The following is a 13526-nucleotide window of genomic DNA, read 5'->3' on the forward strand; positions in this document are numbered from 1 at the left end:
TACTTACCTATATTTTACCTTAACACTATTTCTACATAGTACATTCTCACTTCTAAATGTTAAAGTGATAGATGCGAAAGACAAAATTTATCGTTCACTCATTTATCACAGGAGGAATGTGTTAGCTGCTTGTGTTGCAGTTCACTTGTAATTGTGGTCTATTACCGCAGGCCTGGGCCCTAGGGTGTATCACTGTGTCCCGCAGCCATAGGGAGGAGGAGGAGAGAAGATCCAGCAGGCAGGAATTGTGCACCAAGATTTATTCATTTAATTATTTCACAAACTCTTTTACAGACTTTTTTCTTCATAGTCTAATTGGACAAAGGATCAGCCCCCCCCCTTGGGGTGATTGGCTAAAATCCTAAACCATCCATTGTCAAAATATTTTTCTACTAGACCATAAACCAGACTTTTCAAGGTTGCAGGTGGCTTGGTTGTTTACATACTCTGCTACCTCTTCTGTGAGAGAGAAAAGTCTCTCACAGACTTAGAAAATAGCAAGAAAATCCTCGCTAGCAGCATTTTGGTATCTACAATTCCCCCTTTTTGTTTGATAAGATAACAACTCCACTATTAATCCTAAATAGAAATTTACATCAGTTATTAATTCTAAATATGTCCTTAAGGCTTTAACGATCTGACTCCATAACAAGAAATTTAAAGTTCAGTCTCTGCTTGTGGAAGGACCATCCCAGTCTCTGCTTGTAGAAGGACCATCTGCCTGATGGTCAACATCTTGGTCATCATCAGAAGAGTCTGATGGCTGATGATCTACATTCTGGTGGCCACTTGGATGGTTGGTGTTCTGGTCATCATTTGGAGGTTGCCTGTTCTGCCTCTGGTGCCGTAGGGCAGGGCGAACACATTTTGCAGCTAGCCACCGTACCCCAGTATCTGTAGAAACGCAAGCATAGCCACGACCCCAAACCATAAGTTCCCGCAGGCCTTCCCACTGGTTAGTGAGTAAATTCCACACCCAGACTTTTGCCCAGGGCAGTTGTCTCTTGCCTGCAGATTGCAATGAGAGAAAGTGATTCAGAAGAACAGGATTCTTTGAATTTTGTGGTACCGTAAGGTGATTAATTGTATACGAGCTTTTGCTAGTCGGCTTCAGTAACCAAATTCAAAGGTTCCTGTGAGAATCGTTGAAAAGCCATGATAACAGCCCTTAATTCAACTAACTAAGCAGAGTCTGACTCGGATTGGTGTGTTAATCAACCACTGCAAAGGCAGTGTAGGATACTGTGCACCTTTGCGCACAGTGACCCCTGCTAAAAATTTGTCCCGATCCGTATGCCCCAGGCTGCCAACACATCCCGTCCCCAAAGGTTAAGGGAAGTGGTAGTAACATAAGGCCTAATTGTAGCTGTGTGCCCCTCTGAGTCCTTCACCGTCACAGGCCGTTCGCTTCAATAGCTCTGTGTGGTTCATCCTCATCCTGTGATGGCCGATCCCACTGGGGGTAAAGGCCATGAGGGAGGCCACGCAGAGAAGGAGATGATAGTTACATCAGCACCAGTATCAATCAAACCTTGAAGCTGAGTCCAGGGCGGACGGGCGTTCGGCAGGATCAGGGTACACGTCATCTGTGGCCTTTGGTCAGAGATGTCTGCAGTCCAGAAGGCCTGCAGAAGTCCTGTAGATCCACTGCTGTTATCTTTGTGAGTTTGTTGTTCTATCCTGGGGACACAAGACTTAAAAGGCACTAATTTAGCAAGGCAGGTCTTTTCAGGAATAGTTACAGGGGGTTTTCAAATTCCCTATAAAACTGAGGACAAGGCTCCGAGGAGCGGATTCCCATCAATCCGACCTCATCCTCATCCTATCGCATTAAACCTGTTAGAAGCCAGACCTGAACAGCCCCTCTCTTCCTTTGTCTCTGAGCTAACGTGAGCCGACATCAACGGCTCCTGCCGTGTTTCCCTCTGCAAAGAAGCCAGCTAGCTAGCCCAGCAAGCTCTTTTCCTGATCCCGAAGTCGCTTCAGCGACGCGTGGAGGTAACGCAGCTGGACTGTCTCTGACCAGGGGCACGCCAGAGTCAGTGCCTCGAGCACCAAACGCTGCGTTATTGGACATTGAAGGTTCAGGCTAAGGAGAATCCAAAACGTGGACAGCATCTCCCTTCTGCTGGAAGCCTTGAAGTTCACCACTGCAGTCTGCAGCCTACACAGATCATGTGAGTATTGTAAAAGTTCTCCAAGGAAGAGCAAGAACGAGGCTAATGCATGCACACAAACGCTGATCAAAAGCACTTGATGCTCTTGGACAAAAATAGGGAACCTTCACTTTTGGAAAGACAAGGTGACTATGGTTGTCTCTACAGTACTAGTAGGAAAATATCCCTGAAGTTTTGCAAAACCTCTTTTCAGGGGTTTGTTAACTTCATCTTTGTTAAGAACTGGGGAACACAGGGAGACCTGTCACTTTTTTTGCAGAATGCCATAGAAACTGCTACACTCACTTCAACAACAGTCCAAGTAACCTTCTCTGCAAATACTGACCATTTGCAGTTCTGGTTGATACAAGCCCCCATTACCTAAGAAAGGAACAACTCGGCAAGCAGTTTGCATAGATGAACAACTTAGCACGACTGCGGCTGATGACATGCCCTGACCTTTTTTGCCTTCAGCTATGGGTGCCGTACCCTCCTACCCTCACACATGCCACTCAAAGATCCACCTGTGACAGCAACTGTGCCAAGCCGCCACCCTTCTTCAGCACCATCGCACCTACCACAAGGTAGCTGAATCAGAGGGAAAAGGAGGTCGCCAATGGAGGTGTTATAAACATATATTATATTGGCTTCTCGCAAAGTATAAAGTAGATATTATATAATGTTAGAAATGCTTTTTGCTGTGTGGATGTAGTTTTCTTTTTAGCAAGAATGTTAGCAAGTGTGAGCACGTAAGATAACCTCCAAACGAACAGAGGATGAGGCCCGAAAAGCTGCTAATCAACACTTTGTCTAGGGAGCAAAAGGGCCCAAAGGCTACTCCGCCCGGAGAACAGGCGGCCAGGAGAGTCCAAGAGCCGTTATCACCACTCTGCCCGGAGAGACGAAGAGGCCCAAAGCTGCAATCAGCCCTGTCTGTCTGGAGAATTAAGAAATCCACCCTACCATCGACTCTTGCCTAGCGGGCCCAACCCCAAGAATCAAGAGAAATAAAACCACAAGGCAGAAGACTACGCATGCTCTAAAAAGGCGGAACCAAGGAGTGGCCATGCAGAACAGCTCCAGGAAAAGTTTTAATATGAATAAAGAACAGACAGTAAAAATGGTATAAAAAAGACTCACCTCTGGCATCAGGTGTGCTCTTGGCAGAGCACCAAGGCACCCGGCCATTACCCCGTTGCTTTATTTGATGTGTCTCTTATTGTCTTTATATTAAACCCTTTAAATTCTCACAGGAGAGTGAACCTCGTTTTTCACAATTAAGGGCTCGTCCCGGAGCTACACCTCGCCTCTGAAAAGCGTGGGAGGATTCAAGAAGCAAGGGTAAGGCGCCTCCCGCCCAAGTTGGCAGGACCTTTGCTTAGCATCCTCTGGCGTGATTTGGTGGCAGCAGGGCAACACCCGGAGGACAAGAAAGACACAAAAATAAAGCAAATGAAAGAGAGCGCTCTCGACAAAAATCCCACAGACACTGGAAAAGAAACAGGACTGGGAAGTATTGTCCAAAGAAAAAGGGGGTGGTTACGGGAGATGAGCGTGTGTGAATGAGACGTGGGCTGGTTGCCCCCAGATCTGCGAAGCGAGTGTGGCAGTCTCTGAGTGCTGCCGTTCCGTCTTGTTCACGAGAACAGCGGCCAGCGAGGAGACAAAGCGAGAGATAAGCGGAGTGAAAGAATCTCCGGGGGTGACTGGGACGGGGTCCCAGAGAAGGGGTTGCAAAGTGGGAGCCACCCCCCCATATGCTGGGTTGAGGAAAACTCCAAGAGCACCCAGGGCCTAAAAGTACCCCAAGAGAGGTTGGGGTTTGGATGCTAGCAATGCTGGGTTGAGGGAAATCCAAGAGCACCCAGAATCCTAAGGATTATATCATACCCATGGGTGGATACTAACAAGTGACTTGAAAGAGGTACCTTATTATTCTGTTGTGAGTAGGAATGAGTGAGTGAACAAATATTAAAAAAGAGTGAATGTGTGAATGAAAAACTGTGTAATTCGAAGTTAACTTTGTTTTTGGGGAAGGTGGGCTCTAATAAATTTTTTGGTGTTTTTTGTACTGTGAAAGGGTGGGTAGTATTTTACAGCAGTGAAGATTGGTGTTTTAAAGGAATGAATTAGTATTTCAAAGGGGGGGATAAATTGGTATTTTGAGTAATAGAGAACTCCTGGGAAAATGGGACAACAACCTAGTAAATTAAGTTCAAATTATAAAAGGGTGCCAGAGGATATACCCCGAGACAGTCCCCTCGGGGTCAAACTCGCAAACTGGGAAACTGATCCTTCTACAAAAGGAAAAGAGAAAGTAAAAATGATTCAATTCTGCATGAAAGAGTGGGTAAAAAAGGAAATCAGATCTGATCATGTGTACTGGCCAAAATACGGGTCTGATGAGGCATGGATTTGCCAGGCTCTAAATGTATTTGTAAATTCAAAAGAGCCATCTCACCCTGAGGAGAGAGAATATGCTTCTTGCTGGACAGGAATTACAAAACCTCTGGGAACCAAAGTCTTCAAAATATCAGAAACCGCAGAGGAAAAGCAAACAGAAGAGAAAAAAGGCTGAGACCCTTTAGAAGTATTGCCTCCGCCGCCAGCACCAGAAGCTGCCCTCCTCCCCCTGGCTCCGGGGCTTCCCCCGCCAGCCCCCCCTCCGCCCGCACCGGGGGCCTTTCCCCCGGCAGCCCTCCCGCCCCAATGGAGCTGGGGGGGAGCCCTGCCCCCGCCCATGCCGGGGATCCCACCCTTCCCATATATCTCGGGAATCCCAGCACCCTCAATTGCATCAAGGGAAAGGTCACACGTCCCGGCTTCAGCCCCTACCTCTCCTGCCTTGAGAAACCCGGCTTTAGCCCCGGTGCCCGCCTCCTGTGCTCCGGAATATCTGGCTTCACTGCCATACCCCACCCCCACCCTCTGCACCACAGAATATTCAGCTTCAGCGCCAGACTTTGAATCTGCCCCTCCTCCCCAGGGGAGTTCGGTGCTTTCTTCCCAAATCAACCCTCTTCTTAACGAAGGAGCACCATACCAGAATACAGGAGGTGCCATTAAGGCTCCGAGGCAGCCCAACAAGCCCTCCATTGCTAAACAAACAGAGGGAAGCCGAGAAATTCATTTCTTTCCGTTAAGAGAAGTACCTACGGGAGGAGGGGGAAGCGGCTTTGTGAGTGCTCCTCTAACCTCTACAGAGGTTAGGAATTTCAAAAAAGAAATTAAAGGATTATTAGAAGACTGTAGAGAGCTTATCTGAGGAATGGCTGCGCAGCAGAGGACATGATAAGATAGAGCCTTGCAGGATGTAGGAGTTAGCCTGTCGTGGGAAAAGGGGTTTCTTATCAACAAGGTGTCCAACAGGACACAAGCCAGAGCAGATTGGAATGAAGAAACCATCACCGCGGGGTGTGTTGTTCCCACGAGAGAAGATGACCAATCGTGAGCTCAGGTTTTGCAATATGTATGAGCTGTTTAAGTGTTGTATAAATAAGAGATGAAAAGACAATAAAATCGAGGCTTGCCGATCATGAAATCATGAGCTCGTCTCCCGCGCCTTTCCCGACATCTGACGCCCGAACAGAAGGCACGTCATGTACCCCCCCCTACCCCCACTTCCACAAGGAAAGGTGCGTTGGGTTCAGGTCCTGCAGCTAGAGGGACGGCAATAAGAGCGGAGGACAGCTGTGTTCCCGTCTCCGTGCCCGAACGACCACACCGGTGGGTTCGCTGATACGTGCTGCCGAAGCCTGGAGGGCTAGCAACGGTACCGTAAGTATGGATAGGCAAGCAGCACAGGATTTATTTAAAGTCTTTCTTCTTATGCTTTACTTTAAAGCCTTTAACTTAGAAAAAGACCTCCCTTCCCTACTAACTCACTCGCGTTCCTATGGCTCCTTTCCCGACCCTCACAGCATTCACGAATCAGCAGAATGGCGGAGGTACGGGGATGAACTTTTTAGCCTTGTTTTAGACGATGATAAGTCAGCCAACAAAATAAGCAAACTTTGGAAAGCAGTTCATAATGAGTTACTGTTAGTGCAGGCAGAGAAGCGAGCAGTCATAGGCATTAAGATAGCGCATTCCCGTAACCAAGATAATGACTCCTCGGTTTTCCCTACGGCCCCCAACCCCCCCGCCTTTGCCACTATTGAGATTCCGCCAGAGCCACCCCCCGCTGACAGTCAATCCCCCGCGCTGCCTAACCCCCTGCCTGCTCCTCCGCCTTCCGCTTCAATCGCCGCTTCTGCATTAACCCCCTCATGCCCGCCGCTGCCGCCCGACCCTTCTAATGCCACAAAGCCTGTCCCTGGGGCAGAATCTGACCCGGCGGAGGCTATGGCAGCAAGGAGGAGAGAGTTGTGGCAGGCGCTTGCCAGAGACGGCATGGAAAGGGGAGATTCCGAGCTCCTAGCAGCGGCACAAGAAGCGATGGCTTTCCCTGTTGTTTTCACTACTAATGCGCAAGGGGGTCAGAACGCGCAGTTTGCCCATCTCGACTGGAAACTCCTGTCCCAGCTGAGAGCAACAGTCAGTAACTTTGGGGTGTCTAGTGAACCAGCTAAGCAGATGTTAGATTATCTTTTTAATGCCCACATTCTTCTGCCTGCCGACATCCTGGCTATCACGAAACTCATTTACACCCCCTCTCAGAGATTGCTTTTTGAGGCAAGGTGGAGAGAGGAAACGGCAAGTAGCACTAACCTCCCCAGACCCCAAGGGGACCCCTTAACAGACCTTACTGTAGACGAGCTTATGGGACAGGGCCCGTATCTCAGAGTTGAAGCTCAAGCTGGACTAGGGCCGCATAAACTTAGGGAGGCAATGGCAGTAGCTAAGAGAGCAATAGATAAAGTCAGGACATCGGGAGGGACCCCCCTATATATGAGCATCAAGCAGGGTCATGATGAATCGTTAAGCTCCTTTGTTGATAAGGTTATGGATGCTATCTCTAGGGCAGGGATACCCGATCATATGCAAGATGCTATTTTAAAACAGTGCATTTTGCAAAATAGCAACCCTAGCACCAGATCTTTGATTACCTCTATACCTGGTGATTGGACCACTCAGGCATTACTAGATAAAGCTGCGACCTTGCCCACAGGTGCTCAAGCCTTTTTAGTCCACGCGTTAGAAAAGCTGGGGGAGGGATTGAAGGAACAAGCAGCTAGTGCTCAGATGCAGGTAATGGCCGCCCTTGCTCCCCTCCAAGCAGCAGCCACACGCCCCCGGTTGCCTCCAGAGGGAAACAGAATGAGATGCTATCGATGTGGCCAGTCGGGTCACCTTCGTCGGGAGTGCTCAGCATCCGGAGTTTGGTGCAACAAATGCCAATCCAACACGCATAACTCGAATGCCTGCCGTAACAAGAAGCGGGGAAACTCCCGGAGCAGCGCGTCCAGCAGCCGCGCAGGGACACAAGTAGCAGCTGCAAACCCTTGCCCTGCCTCCAGCCAGCAACAAGTGGCAGCATCGGTCTGGACTTGGCAGCCTCAGTAGACTGTGATCTCCTGACGTCTGAAATCCATAACATCCCTACAGGACTCACAGGACCCATCTGCCTCAATGGTACACCAGTAGGAGGCTTGATTCTTGGCCAATCATCTGCCACTGCCCTAGGACTATTCGTTCAACCAGGCGTGGTGGACGCTGACTCACAAGGTGATATCTTCATACTGGCTTATACTGTTCATCCACCTGTAAGGATTCCTAAAGGCCAAAGACTAGCTCAATTTGTACCTTTGCCTCAAGCCACACAAGGCATGCAACCCTTGCAGGCTCAACCAAATGCTCATACAGGCTACGGCTCAACTGGGGAACTAACCTTGCTCACCATCGATCTTAATAGCCGTCCACGGAAGCCGTGTGCCCTAACCTATAAAGGAGAAACAATCACGTTACAGAGTCTCCTAGACACAGGGGCAGACTCCAGCATTGTCGATGTGAACACATGGCCCTCACATTGGCCTCTTCTGCCAGCAATGACAGCCATCACTGGTGTCGGAGGAATGAAACTAGCACACAAATCTCCACTGATAACTGTAGAAATTGAGGGCAAGAAAACTACCGCAACCTTTTCTATCGCCCCTCTACCCCCCACAGTTGACTGCCTCATTGGAAGAGATGTATTGGCCCAAATGAGTTTTGTGCTTACCGATGATCGCCATTTCTGCTAAGGGCCGTTGCTTGGAATTTCCCGCTGCCACTAAGATGGACTGACAATAACCCTGTAGTGGTTAAGCAATGGCCTTTAAAACGGGAAAATCTGCTTCAAGCACACGCTCTAGTCAATGAGCAGCTTCAACAAGGACATCTCAAGCCGTCGACAAGCCCATGGAACACCCCAATTTTTGTCATCCAAAAGAAAAATGGCACGTTTCGTCTGCTACAAGACCTTCGAACTGTCAATGCTCGTATGGAGCCTATGGGAGCGCTGCAGCCAGGACTCCCTAATCCAGCAATGTTGCCACAAGATTGGCCTCTTCTTATTATCGACTTGAAAGATTGCTTTTTCACAATTCCACTACATCCAGATGATACGAAGCGATTTGCCTTTTCATTGCCTGCTCTTAATCGTGGTGAACCAGACAAACGTTTTGAGTGGACTGTATTGCCGCAGGGAATGCGCAACTCTCCCACCATATGTCAATTGTATGTCGATGCAGCGTTGCAACCGCTGCGACAAAAGTTACCTCAGACCATCATTTATCATTATATGGATGATATTTTGTTTGCGCAGAAGGAGCCTTTTGACCAAACAGAAATTCAGCTTATTACCTCCTCTCTTCAAGAATGGTCCTTAGTAATAGCTGCTAACAAAATTCAAATATCCTCCCCGTGGAAGTATTTAGGATGGGTCATCACCAATCAAAGAGTGAAGCCTCAAAAACTGCATATCCAAGCCTCAATCACCACTTTAAATGACGCTCAAAAACTGTTAGGTGATCTGCAGTGGTTAAAGCCAATAGTAGGAATCCCTAATGTTCTTTTAGACCAGCTCCGTCCCTTACTAAAAGGATCAGATCCATGCACACCGGTACACCTAACGCCGCAGCAGCGAGAAGCTCTACAACAAATCACCACCTGTATCACAGACGGTTTTGTTTCGCGTCTTAATCCAGACATCCCCCTCTCTCTTACTATTTGGAATTCTGAAACTCACCTCCTCGGCGCAATTACGCAGCTAAAGAAAACGGGGGAGCTGACGGTTTTAGAATGGATATCACCACAGTTGCAGCAACGAAAAACTATTACCACAAAACTTGAAAATTTGGCTAATTTAATTAAGAAAGGACGTTTGCGCATTCTGGAAATTGGAGGACAAGAACCTGAGTGCATCAATCTCCCAATGGAAAAACCTGCCTTGGACTGGTACTTGCTAAATTCTTCATCACTCACAGAAGCGCTGTTGTCCTCAGGAGCCAAAATTCAGACTGGTCCCCTGTTTCCCAAGGCATTACAGTGGATAGGAGCATGGAACTGGATTTCAAAACCCTTGCGAGAAGATAAGCCTATCCACAATGCCATTACTGCATTCACAGACGCCGGAAGAAAGACAAGGAAAGCAGCCGTCGTATGGAAACAAGACCAGCAATGGCATCAGCATTTAATAAACGCCTCGTCAGATGATACCCTGCAAACCTTAGAATTACTTGCAGTCGTTTGGGCAGTAACCCACCTCACAGGACCCTTAAACGTAGTTTCGGACTCGCTGTATGTAGTGGGCGTCGCCTCAAGAATTGAGGATGCAGTCATTAAGGAAGTACAAAACAAAAGGCTTTATGAACTCTTTCTGCAACTAAAACGCGCCCTAAGAGAACGGTCACACCCCTATTCCATTCTCCATATTCGCAGCCACATGTGGAATGAAGGCCTGGGTGAAGGAAACGAAAGAGCAGATAAACTTGTCTCGCTTGCCCAAAACATTCTCCCGAAACAAACAATGGTGCGAGAAAGCCATGCTATTTTTCATCAGAATTCCAAAGGCTTGTCAAGGGAATTCGGTATCCCAATCGAAGAGGCAAAAGCCATAGTTAAAGCGTGTCCCGTGTGCAGTTTCCACAATAAGGGGCTAGGTTTGGGAGCAGGTGTTAACCCCAGGGGCCTAAAGGCTAACGAAATTTGGCAAATGGATGTCACTCATGTCGCCAGCTTTGGATGGCTAAAATATGTTCATGTTACTATAGACACCTATAGTCATTTTATGTGGGCAACTGCACAAGCAGGAGAAACAGCCAAACATGTTGAACGCCATATGAATAGCTGTATTGCTATTATGGGAGTCCCTATAACAGTTAAGACAGACAATGGGCCCGCCTATTGCAGTATGCGAATAGCCAGATATATGACCCAATGGAATATTGTCCACAAAAGGGGAATTCCTCACTCCCCCACGGGTCAAGCAATTGTGGAAAGAGCACACGGTACATTAAAACAATATCTAGAAAAATATCCTGACATTCCTAATACCCAAGACAAGCTACTGAAATGCTTATTTGTTTTAAATCATCTTTGCATTTTTGGAGATAGACAGTCTCCTCCTGCCATAATCCATTTTACCCCACCTTCTAATCCGCAACCAGAAGTGTGGGTCAGATTTAAAGACCCCCAGTCAGGATTATGGCAGGATCCAGCCAAAGTTTTGTACTGGGGCAGAGGTTATGTTTGTGTTTCTACCCCGACAGGACCGCAGTGGATCCCTGCCAAATGGACTAAGCCAGCTTATACGCAGGGACAGTCCGCGACAGAGAAAGAAGAGACGACTCCAACAGGTGGTCTCACAAGTGCTACATAACACCGGAGAGGAATTCCATACTAAATTTCTAATAGACTCTGAACGGGAAATTGAAGAGTCCCTCATTCCCCGATTATACGCGGACTTTTTGCCACATTGTTAACGCTCATGCATTGTTTGTTATAATCGTTGCCATTTAGCTCGGGTTAGAATTCATTGCAGAGGTTGTAATTTACAGTGGTGGATCTTTCAGCGACAAGTGTCCACAGAGTTAAGGTGTCTCAATTGTGAGTTTCAGTGGAATCGAGCATCAGCTCAGGAAAATCTTGGTAAACTAACGGGAGTACCTCTAGATCAGAGTTTAGCGTTACTAGAAAATATTGAAGACCTCCACCTAAGAGAATTGCGGTGGGAATTAAAGCATATTGCAGAGAAAATACTAGCTAACAAACGTTCCGCTATCCTAGAAGCCCGTCGCAAGACAGGCCTTGATGTCCCAGAGCTGTGGCAGGTTAAACCCCGTGACTGGGACAATGTGTGCCGCCGGTATACTCGCCGTATTGGGTCTTCTAAGCGTCCCAGGCACTTTGGCCCTCAAGCATAGCTACCCTCCTAAGCTATTCGATCCAAGGCAAAATGTTTGGGTATCTTTGGCACACGAATTAAATACAACTACGTTCTGTGCCAGCTTAGCTACCCCAAGTACTCCTTTTCTTACGTGCCTAATAGGAGTCCCCCTAACATATACAACTTGGCTCCATTTCAGGTCAGCCGCCAATGATACAGGGTTCCGATCAGGCCGAATTACTGGCAATAACATCATTGAAAGTTTCGAGCAGTATGACGTTTGGGATGACCGCCTCCCATTTGGGCCTGAGCCGCAAGAGATTGAATTGATTGATTCTTTAAACGCCACTAGTTGCTTTTATATAGATAGCAGGAATTCACACTGCTCTGAAGGCACGCATACCAACTGCTGGAAAAATGTATCTACTCCTACTTGGTTGTCTCCCATAGGGAACAGTTTAGAATGGGAAAAATCGTGGTGCAACCACACTGGTAGGACACAGGAAAAACCTGCACCAGGCACAGTCATACCCAGAAGGCTGCCCCCTGGATATTTTCTAATTTGCGGAAATCGTGCTTGGTCCGGCATCCCTACCTTGCCCGTTGGCGGTCCGTGTACAATCGGACAGCTTAGTTTAGCCCTTCCACAACACCACCCAAATAAAACCCACCCCACCAGATGGCGCAGAGACCTATCCCAGACCCTCCAATCAAATTGTGATGATGAATTGACCTTGTGGAACAAGTGGGAGGTAATTTTTTCATCACTATTTTTGCCTGGAGGGGCAGCAGCTCGAGCTCATCGCAATATAGAGAGATTAAGCTGCTGGGTAGTGAAGCAAGCAAATGGAACAAGTAGAGTACTGTCCGCGCTTGCAGATGATTTAAGCACAGTCCAACATGCTGTATTACAAAATAGAGCTGCTATTGATTTTCTGTTGTTAGCTCATGGACACGGGTGTGAAGAATTTGAGGGATTATGCTGCATGGATCTAAATGATCATTCTCGCTCTATTCATGCAGAGATTCAACAACTTATAAATCACTCTCAAAAAATTAAGGAAGATACAGGTTTCTTTGGCCTAGATGGGCTGGTCAGTGAACTGGGATTGGGTGGTTGGGTAAAAAGCATGGTAAAAACATTGTTTCTCTTATTGATCATGGTTTTGGTAGGATTAGTCCTGTTCAGCTGCGCTCTAACTTGTATCAAGAGGGTACTCCTAAAAACAACAACTCTGAGCATGATAGCACATAAAGAAAACGGGGGAAGTGTAGAGAGCTTATCTGAGGAATGGCTGCGCAGCAGAGGACATGATAAGATAGAGCCTTGCAGGATGTAGGAGTTAGCCTGTCGTGGGAAAAGGGGTTTCTTATCAACAAGGTGTCCAACAGGACACAAGCCAGAGCAGATTGGAATGAAGAAACCATCACCGCGGGGTGTGTTGTTCCCACGAGAGAAGATGACCAATCGTGAGCTCAGGTTTTGCAATATGTATGAGCTGTTTAAGTGTTGTATAAATAAGAGATGAAAAGACAATAAAATTGAGGCTTGCCGATCATGAAATCATGAGCTCGTCTCCCGCGCCTTTCCCGACAGAAGACCCCATAGGTACAGCTGAAATGTTGGACCAGTTCTTAGGTCCCAACATTTTCACTTGGGAAGAAATGCAATCAATAATGAAAATAATATTCTCCCAAGAAGAAAGAGAAATGATTAGAATTGCTGGAATAAAAATTTGGGGAAAAGAAAACCAACAAGGTCCACCCGGGGATCAGAAAATGCCCATTACACCTCCTAACTGGAACCAAAATGATGAAGCTGGGAGGGGACATATGAATGATTATTGTAATTTGATAATCAAGGGAATAAAAGAGGGGGCACTCTGAGGACAAAATGTCAGAAAGGCCTTTGAGGGGCAGCAAGGGAAGGAAGAAACCCCGACTGAGTGGCTGGAGAGGCTCCGAAAGAATATGAAACAATATTCTGGGAGAGACCCGGAGTCCCTAGCAGGGCAAGCCCTGCTAAGAGTTAACTTTGTCACTCATGCCTGGCCAGATATTAG

Source organism: Aphelocoma coerulescens, unplaced genomic scaffold (assembly GCF_041296385.1).
Source record: "Aphelocoma coerulescens isolate FSJ_1873_10779 unplaced genomic scaffold, UR_Acoe_1.0 HiC_scaffold_55, whole genome shotgun sequence".
In the NCBI taxonomy this organism is placed as follows: Eukaryota; Metazoa; Chordata; class Aves; order Passeriformes; family Corvidae; genus Aphelocoma; species Aphelocoma coerulescens.